A 12,420-nucleotide genomic window follows, 5' to 3' on the forward strand; every position below is an offset into this window, starting at 1 on the left:
ATGTCTGTGTGCGTGTGTGGAAATGTGTGCCATGTGTGTCTACACATGTGTATACGTATGTGTAATGTACGTGGATGGGTGTGTGTTCTGTACGCGTCTCTGTGGTGTATGCGTGTGCAATATGTGTGTCTGTGTGTGTGCATGCACACAGGTAATCTTCCCAGCGTGATCCACTGGAAACTAGGACACTGCAGAAAGAATGGAGGGGCACGTCCTCTATAGGAAAGAACTCAAAGGGGATCCAAGACAGAGTGTCAAAGCCTCCTTGGACTTAACTTTCTAGGCCTGGGCAGTCCAGCCCTGGGTCGCCCTGCAAGGGCACAGCTCTGGGACAGTTTTAGAGTGAAAAGCTCAGACGGCAGGAAGGCACGGTTGGAGAATTGATGTGTCAAGTAGACAGTCATGGTTGGACCAAGAAGTATATTCCAGGCTCAGAGGAATACCTGTATAGAGAGGTTTGGTTTTTCCTAAAGATGAGTGAAGAGGTGAGCTTCTGAGTTTGACTCTCAGGGTCAGGAGATCAGTGAATATCCAGGAAGACGAGCCAGGCTGGCAATGGGAGCACCATGGGAAGGTCTTGATCGTGTTTCCTTACATAGAAATCTTGAAACAGTCATGTTTATATCCAGTTCCAAGCTTGGTTCGCCACATCACAAGTCCCCTTAGATAGCCATCCCCACACTGACCACAATGTATGTTACAGTCACTCATCCTTAGGTCCATGGTGCTTTGAGAAATTGAGGGGGGTGCCTCTAGAGGGCTGCAGCAGCACTGGTCTGAGGAAGCAAGGGTCCTGGATTTCCTGGCTGCAAAATAAAACAAAAAGACACCAAAGGGTGAGCTGAGAGTGAGGAAGAATGACATCTATAAAGCAGGTTGAGGAGAGAAGCTGTTGGGAAAGAAGCCTCAATTTTCCCAAGACCTGGAGGACTTTGATCTTAGAAGAGCAAGCGTGGAGGGCAGACCTCTGTAAGGGATGGAATATTGGGGCTCAGATGGAAGGGGAAGAGAATGAAGGGATTTGTGGCAAGACATAGGACCTCATTGCTAAGTACACCTGGCCTTGGCAGGAAGGAGGGTGGACTGGGGAGTCTCCAGAGGTTTCCATGCTCAGTGTGATCAGATCTGTGGTTCTGAATGACAACTGAGCTGTCTGTATGGAATATGAAGGTAAGTAGAAAATTATATGACAATGAGACCCGCCGGAAAGATCAAAACATCAGCCTGTTAAAAGGAAAAAGAATCTACTTTTCTATAACCTATTAAAAGTTGGCCGTGTATCTAATTGTAAAGGGAGGAATATCACCTCAGTAGATTCGCCAGGAGGGAAAGAGGTGACTCCCACATATCAAGAATTACCGGAGGTCACTAATGGCAGGCAGCTCATGCTCATGTGACAATAGCATGTGGATACCCGACTCGCGACTGCATCACACCGGACGGGGTCAGTCCGGGAATGCGAAAATGATTTGTGTAGTGTGTTCAGTGAATGTGTCTTTAAACTATCAGAGAAGGAACAAATAAATTAAAGAAAATATATATGCATCAACTGTAATCTATTCTACCAGACGCATCCTCATACTCGGCAGGTACCGAATCTGTAACCTGTAAAACCAATTTTATGATTTGAGAGATCTTCCTGATAATAGCTCAGCCAGAATTAAGTGCTAGATCAGCAACCTTCTAGGGCACTTACTGGAGTTTGGACATATGACAGATTATATGTAATTTGCATTGCAGAAGATCCATAAATTTAGGAAACAGGTTAATTTTGTCCTGAAAGTGGATTAATTGCTTTAATATTTTCCAACTTTACTACAATCTTTAGTACATAACATAATTGATTTCACCTCATCTTTTCACTTGGTTTAAATATAAAGAAAACTGAGTAACCATTAGATGTCAATTCTTCTGATAGATTTTTAGATATACGGTGATAGAACTCCTGATACTTAGAAATTTTTTATTATTTTTATTTGGCCTTTGTTTTTAGATACACTTTTACTGACAGATGTGATCTCTAATATGTAGAGTTGAGAAAAGACTATGCCATGTTGCTCTTAAGCCCCAAAACATTTGTCTAGAGAAAATATAGAAAATCAATACGAAGTGGGTCACGAGGACTTTGTAAGGTAGGGCCCGCAACTCTGTTCCTTACAAAGATTAGGTACATTTAATGTCCTCAAATGACTCAGCTAGAAATTGGCACAGCCAGACTTGAATTCAGGTCCATCTGACCTTAAAAACCATGTGTTGAACCACCTGCTACACTGCCTCTCCACAAAAACAGAGCAATGCAAAATTTAGGCACTTTATCTTTCATGAGTGCAAAAGGCATAGAGAGCTGTTAAATAAGGATTTTTTAAAAAGGAAAGTCAGATTCAGATTGGAGAATATTAGAAAGCAGTTTCTTCTTTACACACATTACTTACTATTTCCAAGTCTGTATAAAAAGCTTAGAAAAGCCGGTCACTCAAAATTTTTAAGTGAACAGCTCTAAATGGACAATCCATCTGTCCAAATAGGGGCAATATTCTAGGGGCCCTGGCTGGCTTGGTGGGAAAGACGTATGACTCTTGATCTCAGGGTTGTGAGTTCATACCCCATGTTGGGTGTAGAGGTGACTTAAAGAAACCTTTTTCAAAAATTACTTTGTTATAAAAAAGAAAGTCCACAATATTCTTAACATTGGCTGATTATTTCGATTCAGCCATCAAATTCATAATGTGCAAAAATGGCTAAAACATGAAGAGAACTTACAAAGTTGTGCAAGTCTGCAGTTGTGAACTTTGCCAATTTCAGAGGCTGAGCAGGCTCCAGCTTCATCCCTCAGAGCTCCCTCTGCTTGTTCTGACATCATCCTCATGGCCCCTTGTGGTCCCTCGTGGTCCCTCGTGGTCCCTCGTGGTCCCTCATTGTCCCTCATGGTAGAGATGGGCAGAGCAGCCCCAAGCCCACAGCCACACGCTAGACCAGACACAGAGAAAAAGAGCATTGTTTCACTCACCCATCAAACAAACTCCTAGTCATTAGTCTTACTGGACCTCTTTAAGGTGCACCTGTTCATGGTCAGTTCACCAGGACAATGGACATGACAACCAGTCAAGCCTAGCTAAGACAAACCCTGAAGCTACAAATGGAATGGAGTCAATTCTACAAAATCCTCGTAGGTGTTGGGACACAGGAGCAATGCTTACCACAATACGCTGTGACAAATAATACAAAATACAGTTACAACTTCAGAGAATTTCAAAACAACACCCAATAAAGTATTGATTGATTTTGCATAGTTTCTCCTATTTAATTCAGTTCTATTGATTTGGAAGACTTTGATTATAATTTAAATGACCCTAAATGCTTGCAATGAAATTACATCTACTTATTAAACAACTTTCAAACGTTTAGTTATTATAAAGTACTTATGTATTCTACTGTTGAACCCTCTGAAGTTGTCTCTTTGAAAGAATCTTCCATTTTATGAAGTAAAAAAAGGTAATTTGTGATCTATTTCAATTCAACTTGGTTTTTTTGGATGGAAAGGATTCTTAAGTTTAAAAGAAGTGTGATCACCATAGACTGAAGGTGTATATCTTCTTAGTTGATTATTTTCTGGGGAGCTGATAGTGGCTCTTACTTGTTATGTGAATTCAAGCATGGCTCTATATGTCCTGTCTTAGAAGTGGTACAAAGGTTTCACAACCAAATGCACAAAAAAGGTGTTATACGCAAACAATGAATCATGGAACACTACCTCAAAAACGAATGATGTAATGTATGGTGATTAACATTACATAATAATAAAAAAATTAAAAAAAAAGAATAAAGCAATGGGGGAGGGGGCACCTGGGTGGTGCAGTCAGTTAAGCATCCAAATCTTTGTTTCTGCTCAGGTCATGATCTCAGGGTCATGAGATCGAGCACCACGTCAGGCTCGATGCTCAATGGGGAGTCTGCTTAAGACTCTCCCTCTCAGGCGCCTGGGTGGCTCAATTGGTTAAGCGACTGCCTTCGGTTCGGGTCATGATCCTGGAGTCCTCGGATCGAGTCCCGCATCGGGCTCCCCGCTCGGCGGGGAGTCTGCTTCTCCCTCTGACCCTCTTCCCTCTCGTACTCTCTATCTCTCATTCTCTCTCTCTCAAATAAATAAATAAGATCTTAAAAAAAAAAGACTCTCCCTCTCTCTAAAATAAATAAATAAATATGTAAAAAACAAGAATAAAGCAATGAGGCCCATTCTTCTGCCAGAAAGTTCACTGATTTCCTATTAAAACGAATTTCACGTGAACAACAATGGAAGAGCAGATATCCAATTTATTGAGTTACTTTATCATCCTTTTAGGATATAAAATGTTTTAGATAAGTATTCCTAACTTTATTATTGGAGACTGAGGTTTTCAAAAGACAACTTAAAACTTGGAATTGGCCCTTTACCTCATTTGCAAAATAGTATCATAAACAAAGATCTTTCCTGAAAGACTGACATCCTCACAAAATAGATTTAATGGAAGTTTAGAAATATTGAACTGAAACCATTTGACACTTCTGTACAACACATTTGGGTGTTTGAAATTGTGTTTTTTGGTAAATGGTATTTGTTAAATTGAATGAGTTTCATCAGAGGTTGACTAATAAATCTAGCAATAGAACCAAGGACTGCTCACTAAGATACTTGCTGTCAGCTTTTCTTAAAACTTTTACCAATTGACATACTGTAGTAGAGCTCTGATGAAAAAGTAAGACCCATGTCCAAGAATTCAAAAGAGTCAGTGAAGATTAGGAGAGTTTTGCTGAACAAAGTAAGGCAGTGATTCAGTGATGTATCAGATTTATAGAATAGAAATAGAGTTTAGAGATGTCAAAGCCATGCATATTCTGAGTGAGGCCCAGAAGAACAGAGGCACCCACTGACTTGTCCAAGGTCCTACAGGTGGGGGTGGAGCAGTGGTCCTCAATCCTACTTCTTGCAATGCCATCAAATGAAGGCTGAATTTCAAGCCTCCATCCATGTCCTCTCCCTTCCCAGAGTCCCTTCTGAAAAAATATTGTAAGCATTTTATTTACATTCTGACCTCTGGTGCCTGCATTAAATACAAAGCAGCTCTCGGGGTGACATACTTGATGACATAGGCTGGATGCAGGCCTCATTCCTTAATAATAGGTACTCCATAAATGCTTACTAGTTTTAATAGATTTCAACACATTTTAAAATACTTTAGGATGTATTCTAAAAGTATATAAGTGGAGCCATCCCAGTCATATATTTTCTGAGCACAAAATATGTCTGCAAGAGAAAAATATTAACATCAGAAAATGTTGCTGTCTTCCCAGTTCAACAGATTTAGTGAGCCATGTTACTCTAAGAAATATTTTTATGGAGAGATGAGAGTGTTCTCTCTTTCTCTTTTTATTACTTTCATATTGTTGAATATATGGCACCAGAACTATGCATTATTATATTTAGAGAAGTTCACTTCAGGAAGGCTATCTCTAGTCACATTCTAAATCTTGGAGTCATACCAACGTCCCTTGCCATGTGGCATGTGTATTCGCATAAATGTGAAGATTTCTCAACTTGGTGTATTTGAGAGGACACACAGGACTCCATAAAGCATACTCATGAAAGGTTTTTATTTAAAGAAAAAGAATAGAAGGCAGCAAGAGAAAGACAGGATGGGAAAGCATGTGTGTCAGAGCTCCCAAGCTCCCCAGGGTTCTTAGTCACACGTACAAACTTATTTCTGGATGGAACTACCACATCTGCACGATGAGTCTTGGCTTTGAAAGCTCAAAGCCCACAGTTCTCCATGGGCTGTTATGCCCCTTTGGTCATGAAGTTAAGCTGGGCATCTATCTAGTCATGCCAGATAAAAACCATATTTATTTAGTACACTATAATTTAAAACACTTAGAAACATTGACAATTAGTGTCTTATTTCTTTGTAAAATATTTAGCAAGAGTATTTTCAACTGCGCCTGCTTTCTTCCCATCACATGATTGGCGATATGGAGTGACCATCTCTTCTATGCTGAGGAGGAATTATTATGCAACTTTATTTGGATCAGCTTCCAACATTTTATCTTTGATCCTTTGCAATGTGCTGAAATATTTTGAGAATTTCTTTAATGTGAATTTGTTTCCTTATGCACAGCAAAAGGCAAAGGGCTCAGACAGCAGAGCTATTAGCAAATCCTGTGCAGGAACCAGGAGGCCCACCACTTTTGAGAGGCGACGCAAGCGTGGGATGTCTGGGGGCCTCTTCCCATATTAACCACCTCACATATTCGGAGAATGTCTGCTCTCTAGAGTGTCCAGCAATTAATCTAAGTCCCATTCCCTTACATTCAGTTCACGTTTTTATTCTTTTTCTCTGTAATGATGAGAAGTTGTGTGTTATGGATTGGGGAACTATTATTTTCTTAATCATTTATATGTATACTGTCTCATAGGTGTTTTTACTCCATTAACAAAGATCTTAACATGTCTTCTTTTTGTTTCTATTTTTCTCCTTTTATTGTTTCTATAAAAAGATGCTGGTTGCTTGTCCCCACTTATGTCAAATAAATACCAGTGGCTGCAGATTGACCTTGGAGAGAGAATGGAGGTCACAGCTGTGGCCGCCCAGGGAGGGTGGGGGAGCTCCCGCTGGGTGACCAGCTACATCCTGATGTTCCGTGACAGTGGGAGGAATTGGAAGCAATATTGGCAAGAAGGAATCTTCTGGGTATGTTCCTTTATTTAAAGGCCCACATGTATTTTAACCTATAGAGAAACCAAATATACCAATTTACTTTGAAAATATTTTGTAAGAGACAGTAAGGTCCATATTGCATTTTACATGTATTGCACATATATAATTGAGAGGGGAAAAAATTTTCTGAATGGGAATATGGTGTGGGTATCTAAGAAATCAGTAAGTCATTATATTCTATTTTTATGTTGTTCAGTTACGTAGCCTTTGGCATGGTCTCTGCATTTCTTTACATTAGTAAAATTTATTTATTTTTTTCACTTCCTGATTTAATCTGGAAATTCCAAGAGACACTGGACATTTGAATGTGTAGTAAAAGGACAAGCATATTCAGGGACACAGCAGTGCCCCGGCAGGGACTCATGCCCCTTGGAGCCCTCTGTGATTTGGCTGTAGTCAATTCTCTGGTGTTATCCTACTTTTGTAAATGACTTTATTTATTTATTTTAAGATTTTATTTATTTGACAGAGAGAGAGAAAGAGAGAGCACAAACAGGGTGAGCAGGAAATGGAGAAGCAGGCTTCCAGCTGAGCAGAGAGCCCGACGCGGGGCTCCATCCCAGGACCCTGGGATCATGACCTGAGCTGAAGGCAGATGCTTAACCAACTGAGCCACCCAGGCGTCCCTTGTAAATGACTTTAGTATTTGTCTGTCTGAGTCTATCCGCAATCCACATTAATGCTGACTATTATTACAAGTCCACATCCCTTATCTGAAATTCTCAATTACAAAATATTCTGAAAGAAACAAGGACTGTCATGATGTCAAAACCTGACTGGACCTGAACTCATAACCAGTAAAGCTTAACCTGACTGAGGACATTTATAAAGTATTTATCTTATTTAATTTTAATACAAGGTGTGTCTGTTTGCAGAAATATAATGCATATGATTATCCATATACGGTCTATACAAAATGTGACCTTTCCAACAAGGTCAACAAAAAGCCTGAATTCTGAGTCACTTCTGGCACCAAGGACTAGAGATCAGGGACTGTGGAATAACCTACCAATCACTGAAAACTGGTTGTTCAAGTGGATTCTATTTTAGCCTCTGTTACTTATTAATAAATGCTTTACCTTAACTGCCATTAGCGTAGTTAATGAAATCTCTTGTTATGAATGCTATGTTCAAAAGAGAGACCCTTGTGTTAAACAAGAGTGTGTGTGTGTGTGTGTGTGTGTGTGTGTTTTCTTAATTACCAAGAAGTTTCATTATCTATTGCACTTCGGGTGACAGCATTACCTCCAGGCACTTACTCTTACGACACATGTATGGCAAATAACCTGCGTTAAGTTTCATTCACGCCCTTATTCGAACAAGACAGAATTACTGCGAGTGCTAAGAAGAAAGGCAAAATATGTGAGTGATGTGGGTAATTGTGTTTCTGCCTGCTGTTGGTTTGTCTAAGGAACCACTTGCCTGGTAAGACCAAATGCTCAGAAGCAGGGTCAGGATAAAATATTACTCAGAAACCCAGCCTAACAGTTCTTTGTAAACATTCTGGAGCCAGGCTAAGGGGTTATGTGATGGCATTCTATTGACTGAAGCAGTAGACTGATGATCACTGACAAGTCACTTTTCCTGATGTCTAGTTTCTACTTATTTCTGCGAGAATTAAGAACCAGAATCTCAAAAGAAATATATGATGTGTGATTCATTGTGAAAATTTCTTGAGGCTGCCCTGTAAACTAGCAGACTTCAAGCTAAGCTCATTACTTTCCATTTTGAAAGGGACTATTGTGAGCTGTGGTCTGAACTGCCCCTGAAGAGCCTCAGAAGTGTCATATCAGATGGCATGTCTGTCCTGCTAAGAAGCCTGGCAGCTGCCAAATCAGGCTGGCAGAAAGCTTTGGCTTTAAGCAGCTACGGAGGTACCTGCTGGACCAGTCTTGACAGCGTCCTGGAGAGGGCAGAGTTCTCTAGCCCCCGGGGGTCCACCTTAGCTCCTCTTTTTCTCGTGCTGCTGGGAGCTATGTTCAGTGGTTAGAGTCCACGTATTCTGAACTGCTTTTTCATCCTCCCCAGAATCAGCGAGCTGACACTGGTTGGCAGCATCCCTTGCATTGAGTCTCCATCTGGGGACTGTCTTTTAATGACCGTTGGTTATATTTTCTTCTCTTTTATTTTGCATTCACTCTCTCCTTTTTGTCTCTCTCTCTTACTTGCTATGTTAGATATATATTTCTGCATAAAAATAGTGCCACAAACTGAGCAGCTTAAACCACCACACATTTATTACCTTGCTGCTTCTGTGAGTCAGGAGCATAGGCATGGCTTAGTTGGGTTCTGTACAAGGGCACACTCAAGGTGTCCAGCAGGGCTGGGTTCTCACACAGAGACTGGACTGGGGAAGAGTCCACTTCCAAGTTCACTTATTTGGTTGGCAGAATCCATTTCCTCACAGTTAGAGAACTGAGGGCCTTGGCTTTGAGTTGTTCATCAGCCAGAGGCTGCCTTTGTGTTCTAGAGCCTGCCTGCAGTTCCTTACGAGGTAGGCCTCTCCCCAGTACCTGCATGCTTTACAACTGTCCGCAAGAGAGTCTTCAGCAAGACAGGTAGCCATGTTGTGTAACTTAATCCCACCTACATAGTTACTGATGTCTATTACCTTTGCAGGATTGTATAGATTAGAAGTCACAGGTCCTGTTCACACTCAGAAGGAGGGAGCTTTGCAAGGGCACACCAGGAGACAGGAATCATGGGGACCTCCTTACAAGATTGCTAGAATCATTGCAGCACCCTATGATTTATGCTCTTCCCAAATGTAAAATACATTCATCTATCCCAAGGTCTCCAAGAGCCTCATCCCATGATAGCATCTGCTCAAAGTCCAGAATCTCATCATGCAAGTCAGTTCCAAGGTGTGGATGACACCGTGTGAGGCTCCTCTTGACTGGTCAATCTGTAAATCTACAGAGCCAGCATCCAGCTTTAACTAAAGTTACCTGCACCCTCCTCACGCACCCTATGTGCAGTGGTGAGATAGCCATCCATAACAGCTATGGATGTCTCCACTCTAAAGAGGAGAAAAAGGGAAGGACAAAAGGGTCACTGGTCCATAATAGTTCTGAAACCCAGTCAGGCAGCTGTTGGGAGTTTCTTGATCGTGTTGCAGAGAAGGAGAGTAACCTTCCATGGCTCTTGTCTCCAGCCTCTGGGTTTCTTGGTTTAGCCACGTGAGTCATCTTTCATTCTTCATGAGGGTACTATGTATTTGCAGCCAACTTCCCTCAGTCTGCTTCCTGACAGTACAATTTTAGGATTTTGATATCCTCCTTCCCTTTTGTACTCTATCTCTTTCAGTCCAAGCTGGCAAGAATTTTACTGATATAGTTTTATCAAGAACTTGTGGGTCTCCCATGAATTTCCTGGGGGGAGGGCTCACATTCCTAGACAAAAGCCCCCAAGGTCTTTCCTGGATAAGCCCTTTTTACCTGGGATTCCTGCTGTGGGCTGAGGGACAACACAGTTTAGCTTCTCAGAGGCTCTCTGGTATTGCCAAGAGGGTCTGTGAGGACATCCTTGATCACCTGAAAGGCCTTTTTGAACACTCTGATCATTTGCTCTTTCTGAGGTTTAACAAAATTTGTGCAGTCACAGTCTTGGCTTTTTTTCTCTGTCACCTGGAAAGACTGTTGAAAAATTTCAAAAGAATCAAACCCTGGATCCTTTTTTTCAAACAGTACTTCCCCCAGTTTTATCTCTCTCCTCTTGCATTTTATGCTAAGTAGCAAGTTTACTATATGCAGTGCTTAGCTGTAAGTACTACAAGCCAGGAGGCACCTACATCGTTCCTTGGAAATCTTAGCTAGAAAGCCAAGTTCATGACTTACAAGTCCTGTTGCTTCTCAAACGACTGCAGGAGATGATTTCTACAAACTCTTGAAACCACATAATAAGGATCTCACTTCTTTTGGTTTCCAATAACATGCTTCTTCCTTTTGAGCCTCATCAACAGCATCTTCAATGCCCAAATTTCTACTAACAGGCAATTTAGATTTTCTCTCACGCTCCTCAAAATTTCTCTGTCCTCCATCCACCCACTGCCATCTACAGCCACACTCACATTTTCAGGTTGTTGTCCCAGCAAGACAACACTTCCAGGTACCAAATCTGTATTATCTATTGCTGGGTTCTCATCTGGAAGATTGATTAGGGAAGGATGTTGCTGCCAGACTCTATCAGGTTATTAGTTAGAATTCATTTATTCCTGTGTGTGGGTCTGAGAGCCCCAGATTCTTGCTGGTGGTTGCCTGGAGACCACCCTCAACCCCTTGCCATGTGGGTCTCCCCAAAATGGTCACATGCTTCATGAAAGCCAACAAAGGAGAATGCCTATAGTGTGTTTTTCTTTTTTCATTCTTTTCCTTAAATTATGTGCATTGTCCTAAACTCTCTTGTCTGTTTTATTCCTCTTCTTTATTTTTACTTTCATGCTGTGGCATTTATGATTCCTGAAGTTAAACAACTCAAATTAGTATAGGCAAATGGCAGATTCTGCTGTGCAGTGAGAATGAGAAGACCCAGCTGAACTTTGGGGGCAAACTGTGCCCCATTTCACCTGTTAGTCCATTCCCTCCTGCAGGTCAGTTTCTGCCCTTGGTAGAAACCTTGCCTTTTGTGAGCTCTGAGGTTTTTTTTTTTTTAAGATTTATTTATTTATTTGAGAGAGATAGAGAGAGAGATTGGGAGGAGGGGCAGAGGGAGAGAATCCCCAAGCAGACCCCCGCCCCCACTGGGCATGGAGCCCAAAGCCTATGCAGTCAGGCTAGAGCCCAGGAGCCTGAGATCATAACCTGAGCCAAAATCAAGAGTCAAATGCTCAATCAACTGAGTCACCCAGGAACTCCTGAGCTCTGAGTTTTACATCTTCCAATTTTCACTGCCACAAAGATACTTTTTCTCCCTCTACTCTGATTAAAAATTGTCTTGGAAGAGCACTCAGCCATACCCAGCCTTTGTGGTGAGCACACCTCAAAGGAAGGAGGCCAGTTCAGGTCTGACCCCACCTTGATTTAAGCACATGTGGCTGTTGGAAGGCCACTGAGAGGCATGGAACCCTTTGCATGGGGACAGAGGCAGCGGTTCTAGTCGCAAAGGCTGGGGGCTGGGAGGCAACACCCCCAGCATGTCACATGCTCTTTTCTCTCTTTCTCTTTTCCTGCCCCTTCCCCTCTTTTCTTCTCCTCTATTTTCATTCTTCAAATACATGATCTTTCTTTTCCTCCCTCTTTTCTTTCTTCTACAACAGAACACATGCAGACTCCCAAAACATTTAAATCTAATTCTGCCCTTGTAATTCCCCATGTGGTTACCTGGAATCATAAGAATGATTCTGCTTGCTTTAGGAAGTAGTTTCCTTCTGTCCATCTGTCACCCCAAGCAGATGATTCTCACTGCAGTTGACCAAAAGAACCTTCGTACAGCAGTGTTCATGTGGGGGGTGGCAGGTGGAGACACATGTCCTCCTGGCAGGCATTGGCCTGGAACATGGGTCTGAGAGAAATCAATAAATAACAACCAGATGTTGGTGAGTTTCGACAGCCATCATTTAATCCTTAATCCACACTCTCTGCAATAATTAAGGCTTTGTCGTTTTCATTAAAAACTCATCAGAACTCTAATTTAAAAGGTTATTATAGCTCTTATGAATTCAAGATGAGAATTA

General features: G+C 41.6%; 1 long non-coding RNA gene across 1 annotated transcript; it reads right to left on the reverse strand.

The window, feature by feature from the left end:
* Positions 1-456: 456 nt before the first annotated feature.
* On the reverse strand, positions 457-12,207 carry LOC141370216 (uncharacterized). Its single transcript, XR_012374083.1, has 3 exons — positions 12,068-12,207; positions 2,761-2,967; positions 457-802 (listed from the first exon to the last, which is right to left on the reverse strand). It is a non-coding gene; the product is annotated as an uncharacterized lncRNA (long non-coding RNA).
* Between the last annotated feature and the right edge of the window lie 213 nt (positions 12,208-12,420).

This window comes from Callorhinus ursinus, unplaced genomic scaffold, assembly GCF_003265705.2.
Source record: "Callorhinus ursinus isolate GAN/ISIS: 27379988/994484 unplaced genomic scaffold, GSC_fseal_2.0 scaffold28, whole genome shotgun sequence".
Classification (NCBI taxonomy): Eukaryota; Metazoa; Chordata; class Mammalia; order Carnivora; family Otariidae; genus Callorhinus; species Callorhinus ursinus.